Genomic DNA, 18,721 nt, shown 5'->3' with positions numbered 1-18,721 from the left:
TACATGTAATGTAACCCTAAAGTGACATTTGAAGAAATCGCATTAATGTGCGTGAGAAACTTTTATGTGCAGATGACAATGACATATATTTCAGTTTTTTTTTTCCTGTAAATGTCACTCATTTCAAATGTCAAGACTCATTTGTTATTTTTAGTTGTATTGACAGCATTATATCGGCCAGCGTCCACTTTTTTCTAGATATTGTCAATGATGCAACCAAATATAAAGGTTTAAAAATTGGCCAATGAAACACCATATTATTTAATAGCTATTCTAATTGTAATGGAATCGACATGTCGCCTAATGTCTTTGGTGGTAATTGGTGTGAGCATCAGCCATTGAAAACCTAGAATAGTTGACTAGTTAAGAGAACCCAGCCACCTTTAAGACCAGTTCACGCTGCACCAACAGACGACGACCAACGGCAACAGACACTTTGTCGACTTTTGTCGGATTAGTGTGTTAGCCTAGTCTGTTGGCTTTGTTCAGTGCTTGTTTTGTCGAGTCGTGGAATTGGCCTTTAGACCAGGGTTTGATTATACCATCTAAATACTTTATCTAATAATCATAAAGTGGCCTCTCCAAATTAATCTATCAAAGACCGATCAAAAGACACTGTGTTGAACTCCAAAAATTGACGCAAAAGTATTCAATGAAGAGGCTATAAACCCAGCAGATGCTCAGATACCCTGCAGAGCATGAAGGATATGAGGTCACAGCTCATCTGTCATCTGTGCCGTATGGAGCTGGGAATTACTAATAAAAACTATGAATATTTTGAAAGCAGAACGCTACCTGATTAATTTCCTCTGCTTGCATGAAGGGCAAATAGGGATGCTTGTAATTATTTATGAACAGCAGTGTGATATTATTTATATTCAGCTGCTGTTAAAGACATGCCTAAAACGCTCAAATCTACTGCTGTGAAATGCTTTAAATGAACCTTTGGTGTACCTTGTTTGCACGCTTTCTGACTACGGATATTGATATTGTCTGCTAATTTGTTCAATATACAAAATCATTGTGATTTTCATGCCAGGGAACTCTTTTCTCTACTAATTTCCCACTAATTATCTGCTTAATTGTTTAGTTCAGCTGCTTTATTGACTTGATTGTGGAATCCCGTCAATGTTTTCTGACCTTTCTACCACCTCTTTATCCCGAATATCTTGTTGGCATGCTACAAAGGATTGCAGGATATCCCTATGAGATGCTGTCTCACATTTCACTCACCCAAGTTCATGAGAGCAGTAGTGTTGGTAAAAGACTTCCCGCTGTGTAGTTTGATGTCAGTTACCCTGTAAAGTGGGTTGAGCTATTAGGCATAATTAGCCAGTGCTGTCAGTCATAGATAACTAAAGCTCACTTTTGTAGTTTGACTGTGCATGATGAAAGAAAACTTCAGAGAAATGCAAAAACATCTTATTTCTTTGTGCGTAAAACTTTTTTTAAATAAACAACTACTGAGTGCACCTTGTAAATGAGTGCATACGTACTAGATTGTACATTTGTAAAATACAGTTATACAATGGTATCTTTTGCAGTAAAAAAACATAACAGGATGAATTTATCTACTGTGTTACATTAATGAGTGAGTTTTTTTTGTTGCAAAAATGTGCCTAATCATTATGAAAATAATGTCACAAATTCACAATCAAAGAAATGTTAATACTGGCCCCTTTTCCCTTTAGATTTTGAGGTGAAATATGACCCAGGCAGTTTGTGAGATTGACCCAAAGAGTTTAACAACTTTATGTATTATGGAGAAGCAAAAAAGTGTTAAAATGAGTACTTGTTGTCTCAACGTATATTCATATTTGGAGTGTCACTTTGTGTTGACTGTTTTGGTTGTTTCTGTGATTTCTAACTGGTTTTAATTTGTCTGCTAACTCAAGGGCATCATAGAAGCACATGTGTGTTAAGCATTAGAAACTTAATCCACAGAGACAAAACAATGATTCAGTGTTTCTGGATGATAAAGGGCAGTTGTTTTTGTCTGAAAAAGTTAATCTGTTATGGAAATGATGGATAACACTGATGTAGAAATACCTAACCCTGATTGTAAGTCTAAACTTGCCATAAACTAATAACTTGTCCCTCAAATATGATTGGTTGATTGAAAACATAAAAACAAAGATGTTGATCCAGGAACATGTTGTACTTGGTGAAATCAAGTTCACCGTTCATACCAGACATGAGCAAGACCCAATTATTGCCATAACCTTTGCTTTTTAGAAAGACTACATTAGCTACTGCAACACCCAACCTAAATAGCTATTTGGCTATTGGTCAACATTAACCAACAGCCTGTGAAGATTATGGTGTCTGTCATTAACTCATTGAAAGATTACAAACACAAACATTTTCTTTCTTTGGAATAACATGCACTGATGAATTAAGTTAAAGGCAGGGAACAGTAAATAGAATCTGTTTTGATTTCATGTTGACTTTAAACGCTAAATTGGGAGAAGGGCATTTCCATCTTCGGTTGAAATTTCCCACAATTATCAACTCATTACTGCATTTGATTGGACTGACAGAGCAGACAGATTTGTGCATTTAATTCAGCATATGGGCTGAAAGTGTTACTTAATTACCCCAGAAATGTCCCACATATTCATCCAATGGACTACATGATTATTACTAATGGACTGTTAGTGCAGTATGCCATGTATAGTTTGCTCAAATTGCTCATCGTAGGAGCACATTCTATCTTCACAGTGTTTGGAACCGCAGGAAAGCAGGGCACAGCTCGGAGACAATTTCCGCAGCTTAAACGAAACAAGGCCATCTATAAGTGGACTCAAGTATGTGAGGAAGGTCAATAATAATGTTTGACAGAGTGTAATGACATGGTTGAAGTACTACATGTTCACCAGGTCTTGGTGCTAAAGCTTGCTGATGGCAATCTGTGTGTTTGGTTTAGGCAGGATTAGGCTAGTCTCACATTCTTCCCTAAACCTCTTTAAGAAAATCACTAATCCCAGACAACAACAGCAACATGCCGTTACATGTCACTTTGCCTGCTCATCTCAAGAATATCTGGAGAAAATCCTGAAATGATTCATTATGAAAGTTCAAGTGAGAAAGGGTGCTCTGAGTTCCTGTTGGGGAAAGAGATGTTTAATCATTGACCGTGGCTTACTGACTCTGTTTATTAAAGTCAAAATGAATAATTGACATTGGAGCTTAAAAGAAGCTGAATGTCAAAAGCATTAGTAACCTATCTTCATGTATATATTTATTGTGTTTTCTTCAGTTGCAGTGTGTTGAGCTTTTTGCAGCACGTTTCTATAATATTTAGTATTTCTGTAATATACATTTTTATACTGTACGTGATAGTGTTTTTTTATTCCTAAATTCACTGGTTGCATTTAAAATGATTGCTTTTGATTTTTGTCAACAAAATAGTATCACTTTTTGATATTAAACATTAATTGGTTATCATTCATAACATGAAAATAAATATCAGACTTAAATATCTGTGCATCTAAAATCTTGTGCACATTGACTTACTGAAATTTTGTAGCAGCCAGCCAATCAGATTAGAACTATCGGTATGTGGACATGCTGTCTGAGGACAAGACTATAATGTTGCAATATTACTGGGTGAGTTTGTAGGAAAATACCCAGAAAAGTTTTGGTGAAACAGAAGTTCACTTTAACACGTTGATGTTATCTAGGCCCTTGTATCAGCAATAAACTGATTGAGCACAGGCACAACAGTGATGCTGAATATGCTGCAATATTAAAGGTGATAAATAAATAAAAGCTTCATTTTTATTCTCTCAGGTTTCAGTATCAGAGCTGTTTGTTCCTGTGAATGTAGGTGATGTGCAGCAGAAGTGGAATGTCAGGTGTTTTTGGGTGACGTGCTTTTTAATGCCTAAAGCCCCAAGGCGCTGTCAGGGCCCGTCAGAACAGGTGCTCACCACTGAGTGTCTTTTGTACCTGTTTTTTTACACCTTGGATTTTGGTTAGTTAAGTTCAAGATTTTACACTCTCAGTATACTTTATCATGTTCTGTTCACGCACAGTGCAAGTTACGATACATTCGACATGAGTGACATGCTCATGATGTTAGTGCTTAAAAAAACCTTAATTATTCAAAACATCTGACATGTAGTGTACAATAGGCCTCAATGAAAGTCAAATGCTGCCTGAACTGACAAAATTACAATCAGAACACTTTTGAATTAATATCCAGTTTGAAACACAATTGACTCCATTAGTAAGTTTGTTGTTAAGATAGCGATTAATCTGTCAGGCATAAAAGCAAATTGATGTTAAAAAAAAACAATGCATGCAAATTTAGAATGCAACCTTTTTCTCGCTTCGTCCACCATTTTTTTTTTCAATCTGGGATTGCCTTCTTCGTAAAGATACATGTGATTCTGCCCAAGATAACTTAAAGGATGCATAATTATGATGTCAAGTTTTTGTAACAATCTTTGCATTGTGAGCATGCCTGCAGTATAATGCCTTTTTGCAAGAGAGCTTTTCTGTATGACAACAATTGACTCTTTTGCCTATTTTTATTTCTTGTGAGGAATTTTAGAGGGAACATTTGAAATATGTTTATACTTGACTAAGTGTGCACTTCAACATAGATGAGAAGTCTCCTGAACTAAGAACCTCACTTCACTGCAATCCAGGTGCCTAAACCAGCTCTTTAACATCCCAAAAGTGTGCCAAACATTTTTTTCATCAAGGTGCAAGCTAAAACAAGCCTAATTACATGAAAGGAGATGTGTTTGCATGGAAATAATGACTTTATTGTCACTGGAATAGAACTGCACCAAGCAAATTCCAATGATGTCTGGTTAAACTGGATTGTGGGTAGATAGTGAATAAGAACAATTCAGTAAAAAAAAACAAAAAAATCTTCCTATGCACAGTTTAAAAGAACAGTGAAATGAAATGAGTTCATTTCACTCAAATGTTACTCAAAGTCCTTTTGTACTTAATAGAAACAAGTTACATGGACTCAATACTGTTTATGTCAAGCTGAACTTAAACTGAGTTGCTGCAGCTCCCAGCAAGCTTTCCGTCAGGCTGTATTAATGTTAAAATTAAGTGTTATTTTGTGTTTTTGCACAAGATTAATATAGGGAGATACATTTACATATGCTGCATGTTGCTTAACTGTATACACATGCAAGTTTATATAAATAGTTGCCTTGCTACTTGCACTTGCTAGTGTGTTACAGTAGTTAGTAGTACTGCATGAGCTAGTAAATAACTGTATAGACTTAAGTTAATGTGTATGCAGTTTAATTGTAAGAGGTAGCTTAGTAAACATTTTGCCAGGTAAATTTGAATTAAAGGGATAGTTCACTTTGAAAATAAATTTTGGTATGTTTTAGCTTACCTCAAGGGCATCCAAGATGTAGGTGTCTTTTTCCGCAGTAGTTTAAATTTTGATATTTTTAGGTCAAACAGTTCTTGTCTGTCAGTCATATAATGCAGGTCTATGGTCACCCTCTCAAAGAGCATGCACAGAGTCCAAATTAAAACAATTCCCCATCGTCCAAATTAAACAATTCCCCATCGTAAGTACACATTGATGGCCTAAGACACGAAACGAGCGGTTTGTGTGAGAAAACGAACAGTATTTATATCGTTTTTACCTCTTATACACAGCCACGTCCAAGTGATCTGAGGGCGCGCGCGCATCCTGGTGTGTGACGTGTACGCAGACTGGTGCATAGATATATACACTAGATGTCGCCTACGGCAGTTCATTGGAACGAATGTCTTTAAGGCGACATCTAGTGTTAAGTGGTCTAAATGTATTTATATGTACATATATACAGTATATCATCTGTAAAAAGCTTAGGACCACAAAATGTTCGTCCAATCATTGTAATCGGTCTGAATGCAATGATACGATCGATGTCCTACCTGCCTGTCAATATATGTATTTCCATACCTCCGCGACGTCATTCCTCCTGAATGACGAACTGCTCCTTTATACTCGGCTGAAATGAATCTGCAGCAATCAGGTGGTACAGGTCAGTGCTCTTTAAGTTATGTTCATTATTATTGTAATGTAATGTGCTTTTGAGATGTTCAACAGTCTCTCATAGTGCTTTTGTTTGCTCCCTACTGTACGTGTTCATGTGTTTTGAAGGAGACGTGGCTTTGGAAACGCTCTGAAGTGAGGGTGGGATCCTATGCTTTCTAAGCTAGCTTGCTTTTGCTAGCTTATTTGAAAAATGCCTACCCTACCTTTAATCTCTGCGTTTGATTACCTCAAAGTTCTGCTTACTTGTTAGGGTTTACAGTGTAGTGAAATCTCCTCAGACTGTTCACCCAGTTTAATTCCATCATTAAAAAAGAACATGAGAAACATTTGACTGAAAATACCCTTGGTAGAAACATAGCTTGGAGGTGTTTTTATTTTATTTGGAGACAGAGGATTGAATTAAAAACAGACCAAAAAGCAAACAGAATCTGGGCATTCCACCAGTACATTGAGAGTGAGGAAAAGGGGAACATAGAAGACACACATTCCTGTCCTTGATAAGGACTCTTCCCTTCCTCTGTAATGTGTGTGTGTGTGTGTGTGTGTGTGTGTGTGTGAGTCCTAGAAAGAGGGAAATAAAAAGCACAAAACACACTGTTTTCCGCCCTTCAAAGTCCCAAGCATGTGAGTACCATAACAAACATTTGATCCGCCCTTCAAAGTCCCAAGCATGTGAGTACCATAACAAACATTTGAGTCATGCCTTTGCAGTATGACTTTTTGAAAAATTTGACAATAGGCTTTATGCCGAACGTTAGATGAACAAACAGGAAAACAGGTCTCATTGCATCCACTTGTCGGAGAAAGCGTTTACAGCAGGATGGACTGATGGTGATATCTATTGAGGCAATCAGCTAATCTATCTAGGTCTTTTTGTTTTTGCCATTTTATTTAATTTAATTTAAACATCTAAATGGTAATGAGAAGAAAAGTCGTATCTTTTTTTTTTTTTTTTACGAAGCACATAAAAAGGCCTGAACCGGAAGCGATGCGAGCGACGGGGAAACCTAATAAAGCCCTTCATCATTCAAGGCACCTGACATCTGTTCTGTCATGGCAACAGCATGGCACTAACATGCACATGCACGTTGCACGCTGTGCCTGCAGTGGTGTTGTGGTTATCTAGTCATGACTCAGAAGTTGCATCTCGATCCGTGGCCTTTGCTCACACGGCTGCGTTTCTCGCAAGCTGTTCAAACAGAGCTTAGTGGCTTGGCTTGATAAAGAAAAATTAAAAGTCTCTAAAAATAATCTTCGATGATAATTGATAGTGGATTTAAGGGACATTATGGCTTCAGAAGATTATAGACAGCCCAGAGGGTGACATTTTGTTGAACCTGCCAGAGATTTGACAACTTACAGCAGCATTAAAGCGCATTTGGTTGCACCGTTTAAATATGAAATCCTCTTATGAATCAGAGGATTTGTGGCTTTTCCAGTTTATAATTAGCTGAACTGTCATCTTATGCATTTTGATGAGGACTGACCTTTCCTAATGTGCGTTCATTTCCTTTTCTTTTTTCTTCATTCAAGCATTTCCTGCACACTTCGACAAACATCCTAAATTGATTAAGAGAAGCATGTTCAGACATCCTAGTGCAAGCCACAGAATATTTGAAATATTCCAGTTGACACCTGGAATCCACCATGAAATAAACTCATGCAGTGTTAAATCTCAAGTTAAAATCTCACCGGCTTTCCTGTTAAGCTGATGGATAGCAGTATTTGTAGCAATCTACAGACTTAGTGTTGAGAATCTCAGCTTGATGATTAGCTTACTATATGATTTATTGACTAGTTTCAGTGCTTGTGCAAGAACCCAGTTTCTGATCTATGACCTGCCTTCCCCCAAAAATCTTTAGGTAGCTTTCACAACATCTAAGTAGTCTTGCAAATTCAGTTGGTTGTCTGTCTTGGAACTTTGAAGTAGAAAGATAAAAAGGTAAAAACCAACCACTTTTGTTGTTGTTTTCAATGACATTTCAGGACATTTACATGCTGAACAAGAACAACCCAATTGTACAGGAAAAGACAGACACCACTGCAGAAAATATTCATAGTATTTTTGTTCTAGTTAAAATGTCTAAAAATCTTTAAGGATAAATGCAGGTGTGAATCAATGCTGCATAAGATATTAAAGAAATGAAAAATATAAAAATGTAAAATCTGACATCAGAGTGTATCCGGTCTTTTGCGGCTTTTCAAACACATTCGACCACATTAACACTACGAAAGCAATCTGGTCGAATGTGTTTTCAACTACCTCTGGAAGTGGTCGAAAGTAGTCAAGCTCAAAATGTTTTAGACCCTGTTTACACCTGTTTTTAGCGTCGTCCACTTGTGATCCGATCAACTAAAACACATCTTAATACCAGGTTTAAACAGGGCCTAATTGGGCCTAACTGATCGTTTTTTGCACTGTGACTGACATATAAAAACATTCCAACGTGGCAACCTTGTTTAACCAAACTTTGTTTCTTAGTGGACTGATAAAAACCCGAACACCATGACTCTTGGAAATTGCATAAAGCCAGCAAAACAGAGCTTGACAGTTTGAGCTTTTGGTATTTTTGTGTGCAATATGCATCAGACGGTCAGTGAATGGTCAGTGGGAGGTGCGAGGGTGTCCCATCAGACTAACACCAAACAAAACCTTATCAGAAACAGCAGCTGGCCTGGTGACACGGTCAAGTTATCAGTGCAGATTATTAGATCACGGTAATTAGGCTTGTACTGCAGGCATTACATTGACACACACCCTCATTCCTTCTCCGTGCATTCCAAATTTAGGGTTAGCAGAGTCGGCTGAACTCCACAGTGTTCATAAACAGTGTTTTTGAGCTTCTATGAAGGTGCGATATCACTGTTATGAGTTCCATTGAGTCTCACCTGGGCCTGGAACTGTGCAGAGGATATTACAGATGGAGAGCTTTAGATGTTTGTTCCTGTCTGAACAGAGACTTTATTGTGCCAGACGACTAACGTTTAGCACAGGAGCACCTGACAGAGAGGCCATTGATCCAGTTCTAGTAGCCCTGCGCAACTCAATAACATCCCAAGCAAGAAAAAGAGACGCCCAGGGAGGTCGACACAGTCAGCTGTCTGTCGGCCAGCAACCCCTGGTCCTCCCTAGGGAGGTTTAAGAAATGTTATTACACCAGTGGTTGGACTGAAGTTGCAGGCCATAGGGTCAAACGAAAAGAAGTCTGCTTGTGACGGAAATTATTATAGCATAGAGCTGCACGATTAATCATTAAAAGATCTAGCAATCTAGATTCAAACACCTACGTGATCTTATTCCTAAATGACAACAATTTGCCTGTCTATTAAACCTCTGACAAACTCATACCGGAGCATTCAAATCTGTGTTTGCACTGCCGCTGACTGCTGAGAGAGAGTTGTCATGTTTAGGTATGAAACAGCTTAACAAACAGTCTTTTCAACCACATAGTATTGTTATTTCTGTCTTACAATAATTCAAATCATCACAGAAGTACTGGGTTAAAAGTTTATAGTTCAGATATAAACACTGATGTCTAATGTAGCGATCAAAATAGAGCAAATCTCCTTTTGAAAGTAATATGCCGCTTCAAATAATAATTTAATCGATTACGTCACTAGGAGGCAGCAAGTGACTGTTGTATTTGTATGTGTCATTGAATTGAATTCATTTGAGATTGGTTCAAAAACGCTGATTCATTCAGTAATGAAACAAGTAGGCTGCATCTGAAATCGCATACTTCCCTACTATATATAGGCAAAAAACTATATGTGACAAAAGAATTATGTCCGAATTCACAGTTCTTATAAAAGAGTAGGCAAAAAGTACCCGGATGAACAACTACTTCCGGCGAGATTCTGAAGTGTGCATATGATGGACATACTATGCATACTAAGTGTGCATACTATCCCATGAGGCCACGGGAGAGGATTTGTGTATGGCGGTGAAGCGACGTAACTGGCGCTGGTAGGTTGCGTGATAAGGGCAACATGCTGAATGGAGTACGTCCAGATTACATTCATACTACACACATTCATACTATATAGAACATACTTTTTTAGCAGTTGTGAAGTGTTTACTGAGCTTATTACTAAGTACTGTACCTACTCAAGAGAGTATGCAGATTTCGGACACAACCGTAAAGTATTTATGATTCATCCAGTAATGAAACAAGTGAAGTCTTTGAGTCATTATGAGTCAATCATTGAATCATTCAAACATTGCCATTTTTTTAAATATTCATTTTTAATTAATTAAACATTTTTAATTTTTAACTTCAGCAATTCATATTTTGTCAGAATCTCTTGTAATTTACATGTTATTTCATTTAGGACTAGTCTGCTCAGAATCGTGGTAGAATCGTGATCTCCATTTAAAATAGAAAAAATTGTGATTCTCAATTTACCCAGAATTGTGCAGCTCTACTATAACATGTACTTTTTATTGATGAGTACAGGCTGAAATTGGCACCACGACTAATTTCATCAAAGTTTAAATTAAAAGTTTGTAACTGACAAGTCCGGGAGTTCTCAAACCTGTTCTGAAGGACAGCACTGTACATTTTGTGTCTCTCTCATCTAACACCTGATTCAACTCATCAGCTCATTAGTAGAGACTACAAAACTCCAGGACAGGTTTGAGAACCCCTAGACTAGTCGACTAGTCTAACATCCCCCAGAGGACAGTCAGAAAAGACTGTAATTTAGTCATACACACTGTCGTCAGTTATTCCTTACATATTCTATTCTATACACATGCATGTAGGAAACTTCCCGTTTACGTGGATACAGGATCTGAAATTGTAAAGTAAGTTTAATTCATAATGGTTCCCCTTTAAGCCATATAAAATTTTATATCAGTAGGCAATTTTCCCCTATTTTGAACTGTAGTGTAACAAGCTTATAAGCAAGCCTAAATGTTATATGCCAGTTTGACATAACACAGACTACACAAAACTGTTCCATTTTCTTCCAAGTCTTTAAACACAAGCAAAGTCTGAGGTAAAATAAAATATATATTATTTTAAAGTCTGACAATAACATGACAATAATTTGAACATAGCCTTTGTAAAAATATAAAATACAATATAAATACAAAAAAATAAATGTGCAAAAAAGATATAATGTAAATGACTAGCATTTCCAATGTCGACTAGCAGCAGCAGTTTAGTTGTCAAGTCTCACACATCCCTAGTCCACAGTACATATGGCACCTGTGAGAAAATATCACATTGTTTCCGTTTTCTGTTGTTTCCAGGCATACATGTCATCATACCATGTGATCTCACCCATTGGAATCTGCCCGCAGGGGTGTCTAACTCTAGTTGGGCTATTTGTCACATACACACAGTCACTTTTGCACATGTTCACACATGCATATTCTGTTTGGATTCACACACAAACGTTTTATTGGAATCCTGTGTTTTCATACGCTGCCCGTTTAAAGTGTCACTCACAGAGACCTGGCAGCATTGTTACAACCGCCACATTGAACGTTTCAAATTCCTCTCATACCCCCCCAGTGTAAACACGCACACAGGCACTCACACACACAAAAGCAGTGTTCTGCAGTGCTACAGTCAAATTCCACAAACACTATTTTGGTGTCTCTGGTCTAAGGAGAATGGAAACGGGGCCGGACTGCAGAAAACAGCCGCAGTGAATCGATGCTCGTAGAAGAGCTGCCTCCAGAGAAGTAATAAAGTGAGAAATATGAGCCAGGGCTCTGATGATGGAGGAAATGCAAAGAAAGTCGAAACTTCCTCAGACTTGAGGGTAATAAACCACTGCAAGCACATTTAAAATGGAGACCTAGTGTAATTTAATGTTTCACTATTATGAATGTTTAATAATGTCTTATGTAATAATGTTTAAATGTTCATTCAAAAAAGAAGACCTATTAGGCCTTAAGGGGTTAGTTCACTCAAAAATGAAATTTCTGTCATTAGATACTCAACCTCGTGTCTTCCCAAAACCAAAAGTCTTTCATTCATCTTCGAAAGACAAATGCATATATTCTTTTATGAAATCTGAGAGATTTCTGTCCCTCCATTGAAAGTCTGTTCAAACCCTGATGCTTCAAAACATTCATAAAGAGATCATAAAAGTAATATCCTATGAATCAAACTGTTCAATCGAAGTCTAATTAATAGTGAGAAATAAACGCAACACTTCTGTTTTTGCCCCCATTTTTCATGAGCTGAACTCAGATCTAGGACTTTTTCTATCAAATATTGTTGACAAATCTGTCTAAATCTGTGTTAGTGAGCACTTTTCTTTTGCCGAGATAATCCATCCACCTCACAGGTGTGGCATATCAAGATGCTGATTAGACAGCACGATTATTGCACAGGTGTCCCTTAGGCTGGCTGGCCACAATAAAAGGCCACTCTAAAATGTGCAGTTTTATCACACAGCACAATGCCACAGATGTCGCAAGTTTTGAGGGAGCGCGCAATTGGCATGCTGACTGCAGGAATGTCCACCAGAGCTGTTGCCCATGAATTGAATGTTCATTTCTTTACCATAAACCGTCTCCAAAGGCGTTTCAGAGAATTTGGCAGTACATCCAAATGCTCACATTCAAGGGCGTCTGGCACTTTAGAGAGGTGTTCTCTTCACGGATGAATCCCGGTTTTCACTGTACAGGGCAGATGGCAGACAGCGCGTATAGCATCGTGTGGGTGAGCGGTTTGCTGATGTCAACGTTGTGGATCGAGTGCATATGTTATGGACAACAAACACAGGTGCATTTTATTGATGGCATTTTGAATGCAGAGAGATACCGTGACGAGATCCTGAGGCCCATTGTTGTGCCACTCATCCACGACCATCACCTCATGTTGCAGCGTGATAATGCACGGCCCCATGTTGCAAGGATCTGTACACAATTCCTGGAAGCTGAAAACATCCCAGTTCTTGCATGGCCAGCATACACACCGGACATGTCACCCATTGAGCATGTTTGGGATGCTCTGGATCGGCGTATACGACAGGGTGTTCCAGGTCCTGCCAATATCCAGCAACTTTGCACAGCCATTGAAGAGGAGTGGACCAACATTCCACAATCAACAACCTGATCAACTCCATGCGAAGGAGATATGTTGCACTGCGTGAGGCAAATGGTGGTCACACCAGATACTGACTGGTTTTCGGACCCTCCCAATACAGTAAAACTGCACATTTTAGAGTGGCCTTTTATTGTGGCCAGCCAGCCTAAGGCACACCTGTGCAATAATCATGCTGTCTAATCAGCATCTTGATATGCCACACCTGTGAGGTGGATGGATTATCTCGGCAAAGGAGAAGTGCTCACTAACACAGATTTAGACAGATTTGTGAACAATATTTGAGAGAAATAGGCCTTTTGTGTACGTAGAAAAAGTCTTAGATCTTTGAGTTCAGCTCATGAAAAATGGGGGCAAAAACAAAAGTGTTGCGTTTATCATTTTGTTCAGTTTAGATCACTAATATTAAATAGTACTTGTGCTGTACTAGAAAAACAAAGTGCTGTTTTTTTTTATTTAATTTGTCCTATTGTTCGTTGTTTGCATCATTGTTCTTATTTTTAATAAGATAAAATATATACAGTGTGTATATATATATATATATATATATATATATATATATATATATATATATATATATATATATATATATATATATATACACAGAGAGTATATTATCATGAAATAAGTTTGTGGTCATCGCCCACCGCTACAACAAACAAAACTTCATGCTTCTTTGCCTTGTTTTCTTTCATTGTTAATGCAATGCATTTCCAGACAAGCAGCAAAAATTCAGAAAACCACAGAACTGAAAAGGCATTCACTAAATCAACCACAGTTATGTCTTTATTATAATATGCTTTGCATTTACATAATCGCAGGACATTTGTACATGCAAACCACATTGCCACTGTTGTATATACTGTATAATCTCTGCCTCATTTACGTCACAAGGCATTGTATTGAAAGAAATAGCCTCCACAAAGAGCTTTGCTTTTGCTAGTGCACAAAACAACCATGGGTATTCAAACTAGAAGATACGCCTTATGCAATAGAATAAGAAACATATTTTTATTGTACTGTGTCTCTCAGTTTAACTGAAAAGACTTGATGGAATCACTCCAAGACAAATCTGATAATATGCCTGTGTTACAAACATCCGGTCAGATCACTCAGCCTTATCTAAATGTGAGGTGTTGGGTTGACATGCAGGGAAAAGACTTTCACCGACGGCTACATACTGATGTCAAGCGAACGAGCGCAGAGCTTGTCAACCTTACAAGGAGGTGATAAACTATATGTCTGTTGAAAACAAACCACGTCACATTGAAAGACAGATTGCAAACAAGCCTGTCACCGGTGTTCTCTGAAGTACATTCAATTAATGAGGCATTGTTACTACACACATGCATACTTTATAGAATGTACTTCTTAGTGGCTGCAAAGTCAGTTTACATTACATTTATGCACAATTCGAGTGCGGTGAAAGTGTATATAAAGCACACACTGAAAAAACAGTGAGCCGTAACATCACGACCAATACATAGACCAAAAAAGATGCTTTGGAGGTCAGATATTTTGAAGTCTTTAGAAACTACAGTACCTCTGTATATTGTGCATCAAAGCATTTGTTTTGGAGGAGAGACATTGTAAAAACTAGATGTCTGGAAATGCGTGAAATCCACATCAGTTTAGAAGCACAATCAGTAACAGCAGGATTTAAACCTCTAGGTTGAGAAAAAATGAGCAGTTGCTATAGAGATATCTGAAAATGTTGTTATTGTTTGGTTGTGTTTATTACAGTAGACTGCTGGTATTGAGCTGCCAATGGCTAATACTCTGTTTGAAATTCTCTGCATGCACAAATGTGGGAAATGAACACTCATTCAGGTCAAGACTACAAACACTCAGCAATCGCATCAATGCAGCTTCCTGTTGGCGTTTTCAAGGCTAGTTGAGCACAGATGTGCTTCCTCTCCCTGCGGAGGGCTGCGTGCCCTGCTCCATGCCGTTGACGGATTTATCATAGGTTTGTGAGCTTTAGTACAGCTGTCAGAATTCCTGCTAGGCATCTTTTCAACATGCTAGTTATAGCTGTGATAGCTGCTTTTAATGAATCTGTAGGTGATAAAAAGTGGAAAAGACAACCTAGAATCATTTGGAAAACGTGTCTGTGGCGAGATTTCTGCAGTGTGATATTGCCTTGCTTCTCGCACATTTCGCAACATTTTATCAAAGTGAAATGTCCAGTGAGTATTTGTGTGAAAATGAATAAAAGTTGTTGGTGTTTATTTCAGCTTAAAACTACAGTGATGAATTGTATGTATAGGTACATTGAAGTTTTGCAGTAACGAAGGTAGAGGTAGGTTTTTCCAATGAGCCTATTTTGGGAAAAGCGATTTCTCATGTAATACTGAAATACTTTGGTCAACTTCTTTAAGTGCAGTTCAGCAGCAAGCAATTATATTTTCACACTCTGCTGTTGCCGCTATGAAATCATTCCCAGCATTATTGATAAGCATTCATAAAGCATCACCATTCATTGCCACAGAGTGCACAGTAATGACTGGCAACAGGGCTGCAGCACAGCTGTGGAGAACATGAAAATAAGGTAAACCTTGGTTTAATGGAGAGTATGAAAGCAGAAAGCATGCAAGTCGGTGGGGAAGTGGTGGTTCACACTGTGCTGGGGCAGAAGCTTAGCAGCGGTGGCTGCTTTCTACTCGATGTTTGGATTGTCACACTTATGTCATTTGCTGCACGTTGATGGCGAGTTATTATTTTGATAATGATTTCTGTACTGCATCATGAATAAAGAATTTGACCAGGCAGAAAATAAACAAATGACCCTCAGTTTAAAAAGCAGAAACATTTTATTACAGCTATTCTTTGAAAATGTCTGTATTGTTTCAGCTTTAAAGCTGTTTAAATAAGTTTTAAGTCATTTTAGGGTTCATGCGTTACGTTGTTATGGTAGCTAAATTGTAAAATTGGATACATCTTTACATTAAAATCATGTTAACACACATATTGTCTATATCTTTATCCTTTTGATACAGTTAGGATTTTAATGTTTACGGACTAGCCCCATTAACCTCAGTTGTATGTCTATCACAGATGTTTGCTTTTTTCAAAAAAGGAGGGAGGAGTATTTAAATTAATCATTAAATAAAATTTTTGTAGTGATCAACATTGTCACAAATACCATTGATTGAGTTTACTTGTACAGAACCTATATTCCTGAAAGATTTTCAGGCCAAAAAAAGATAAAAATCCATAGACTTGAGGAGAGACCTGAGCCATATAGAGGCCAGAATATCAGAGAGACTTGTGGGTGGGTTTTGACTTGCAAGTAACCTGTGTGACACTCTCGAAATCTTAGCAGCTGTATAGCACTGCCCTGGCAAACATCTAGAATGAGTGATTGTGGTGGCGAGGCAGTATATACAACTTTTGTTTATTTCTCATTTTCCTTTTTCTAAAATGTGCAGCTGACATAGAGAATGAAATCATTTTTCGAGCAAATACACAAAGACGGTGCTGACTTGCTTTGTTTCCTCAGGGTTTACTGCGGTTTCTCATGAAAGAATGTGCGTAATTCAGAGGATGGGTAGTGTAGATTACAACAGTAAATGCTATATGATGAAAGAGCCATCATTACATTTTCTGCTACATTTACAGCCTTCCTTGACGTAAACGGTTGTGAATATTAGTGGCAGGGGGCGTGTCGGTATATGTGTGTGTGCATCTGAAGGTGAGAGAGTGTTTCATCTCAGTTCCCATGATCCCCTTCCCCCTGAGGCTCTATTCATCTCTCACGGTTTCCAGTAGGGTATGTCAGTCAGGCCTGGTCTCCAGCAGGGTAAATATACACTCTGTCCGACCGTCCCACCACACATATTTGACCTAAAACCACGTCATCTCTGCTCATTGCTGTATTTACAAGTGCACTGGAGCATGTCTCAATTTGAAGACTGAAGTCAGCACTTGCTAGTTTTTGCACAAAAGTTAGTTTTTTTTACTTAAAATCTAAAAAATCTTTTAAACAAGATATTTTCTTGTGAAGCAACACTCCATAAGATGTTAAGAATTGTTTCCATAGACTGTATCTTGAATGTAAGTTTTCTTTTACTGCACTGGCACAAGTTTTAACTGGTTTACAAAGTGAAGAAATTTACCAAAGAATACCATTAGTTGCATGAGTTTTAAACTAATTTGCAAACTAATTTGCATTAGTATTAATGCAATATTATCAAGATTAACATCCTTAGAATGAAAATCGGACAAAACAAATGATAGGCTAGATTATGTAATTGGTGTTTATAAGCATGTTTGTTCGGCTCGAGTGATCTGTAGTAAAAGAATGTGAATGTGTGTAGTCTTTCTTTACAAAGTGACATCACCAGCTACTTGTCTGGCATGTATAATACAGCATTATTAGTTGTTTTCGTGGGTCCGTGTGAACATTGTCATCTGTACAAAGAAAAAACGTTTCCATTTTTAGCACATCGTTGTCGTGTAAACGTACCCTGAGACTGTATCTCTAATGCTTTGGCGTATGGACACCAAACTTTGTATGTGTCATTTCTACCGTACTGTGACCGCACCACATCAATTTCATGACAGCGCCACCTATTGGTCAAAAGTGACAAATCATATTACTGGTGATTTCTGTGATTTTGGCCTAAAATCACGTCTTTAAATGCTCATTGTTGCAGTTGGTCTGATGCTCCCAGCCATTCTGTTAAATGCAAATTTAACAATTGAAATTACAAAATTATTAAATTATGTTATAAACATACAGGAAAAAATGTTCCAGCTTTCACAGTGCAAACAGTTATTTTCTTAGTCATTATTTTTCCCTCGTTTTTCAATAAACATCTAAGCATCCTTCAAACAATATTTATTTACTTACTAGAAAACTACAAAAATATGCTTAGATTTTTTTAAAGATATTAAGACATTATTTTCAGAGAACATATCTTAGTTAATCTATTTTTTTTACATGACTTTTGTGAGGTTTATGCTTAAAATAAATCAGTTTGCCAGTATGGTGAGGTATTTTCTAAAACTAAGTCTAGTTAAGCAAATTTGCTTTCAATTCAAGGACATTTCGAGACTAGTATTCATCTGAAAAAAACAACATAAATGCACAAGACAATAGATTCTGAGCAACAGCATTATAAGATAATAAGTGTTGATCATATTATTGTGTAATCATAATATAATGTAGCTCTCCGGATGAGTTTCCAGGTCACCATAGTAATTAAGCGGGTGTTGATGTCGTTGTACCTTTGTAGACGTCGTCATGTTTCCATAGCAACAGCTTGGGTGGACACACCTGATAATAAAGTGTGCGAAACGAGAAAGCAGAGGAGCGCATTGTTTCTCCTGCCTTATCTGTTGGTTTTTATTCTCTTTTTCTCTTCTCTTTATTTGTGCCTGACGGATACGCAAAGCTCCACGTTTTAATTAGCATCGAACTTTCTGTTGAGACCTGAAGAGAATGAATCATCAAAGGCTCAGTGAATCTGTTTATTCCTCAGTGCTATTCTTGGCAAAGTTTGTCTCCAGAACTCTGATGAGACAGCCTGTTCCCCTCACGGCCGTTTGGAAGTTTGGGGATGAAGACGAGTAAATACTTTCATTTTTGGTAAAAGCATATCTCTCCTCTCTCGCAAAGCGC

General features: G+C 37.7%; 2 protein-coding genes across 7 annotated transcripts in view; one reads left to right on the top strand and one right to left on the bottom strand.

The window, feature by feature from the left end:
• plppr2b (phospholipid phosphatase related 2b) overlaps positions 1-18,721 on the bottom strand; it is a 156,922-nt gene that overhangs the window by 61,580 nt on the left and 76,621 nt on the right. The window lies entirely within an intron of this gene.
• Positions 1-18,721, top strand: part of palm3 (paralemmin 3) — a 40,207-nt gene that overhangs the window by 5,285 nt on the left and 16,201 nt on the right. The gene's annotated exons all lie outside the window — the stretch shown is intronic.

The sequence above is a fragment of the Squalius cephalus genome, assembly GCF_949319135.1.
Source record: "Squalius cephalus genome assembly, chromosome: 10".
NCBI lineage: Eukaryota > Metazoa > Chordata > Actinopteri > Cypriniformes > Leuciscidae > Squalius > Squalius cephalus.
The sequence above is the reverse complement of the archived record's forward strand: the minus strand, read 5'-3'. Positions and strand labels throughout refer to the sequence as shown.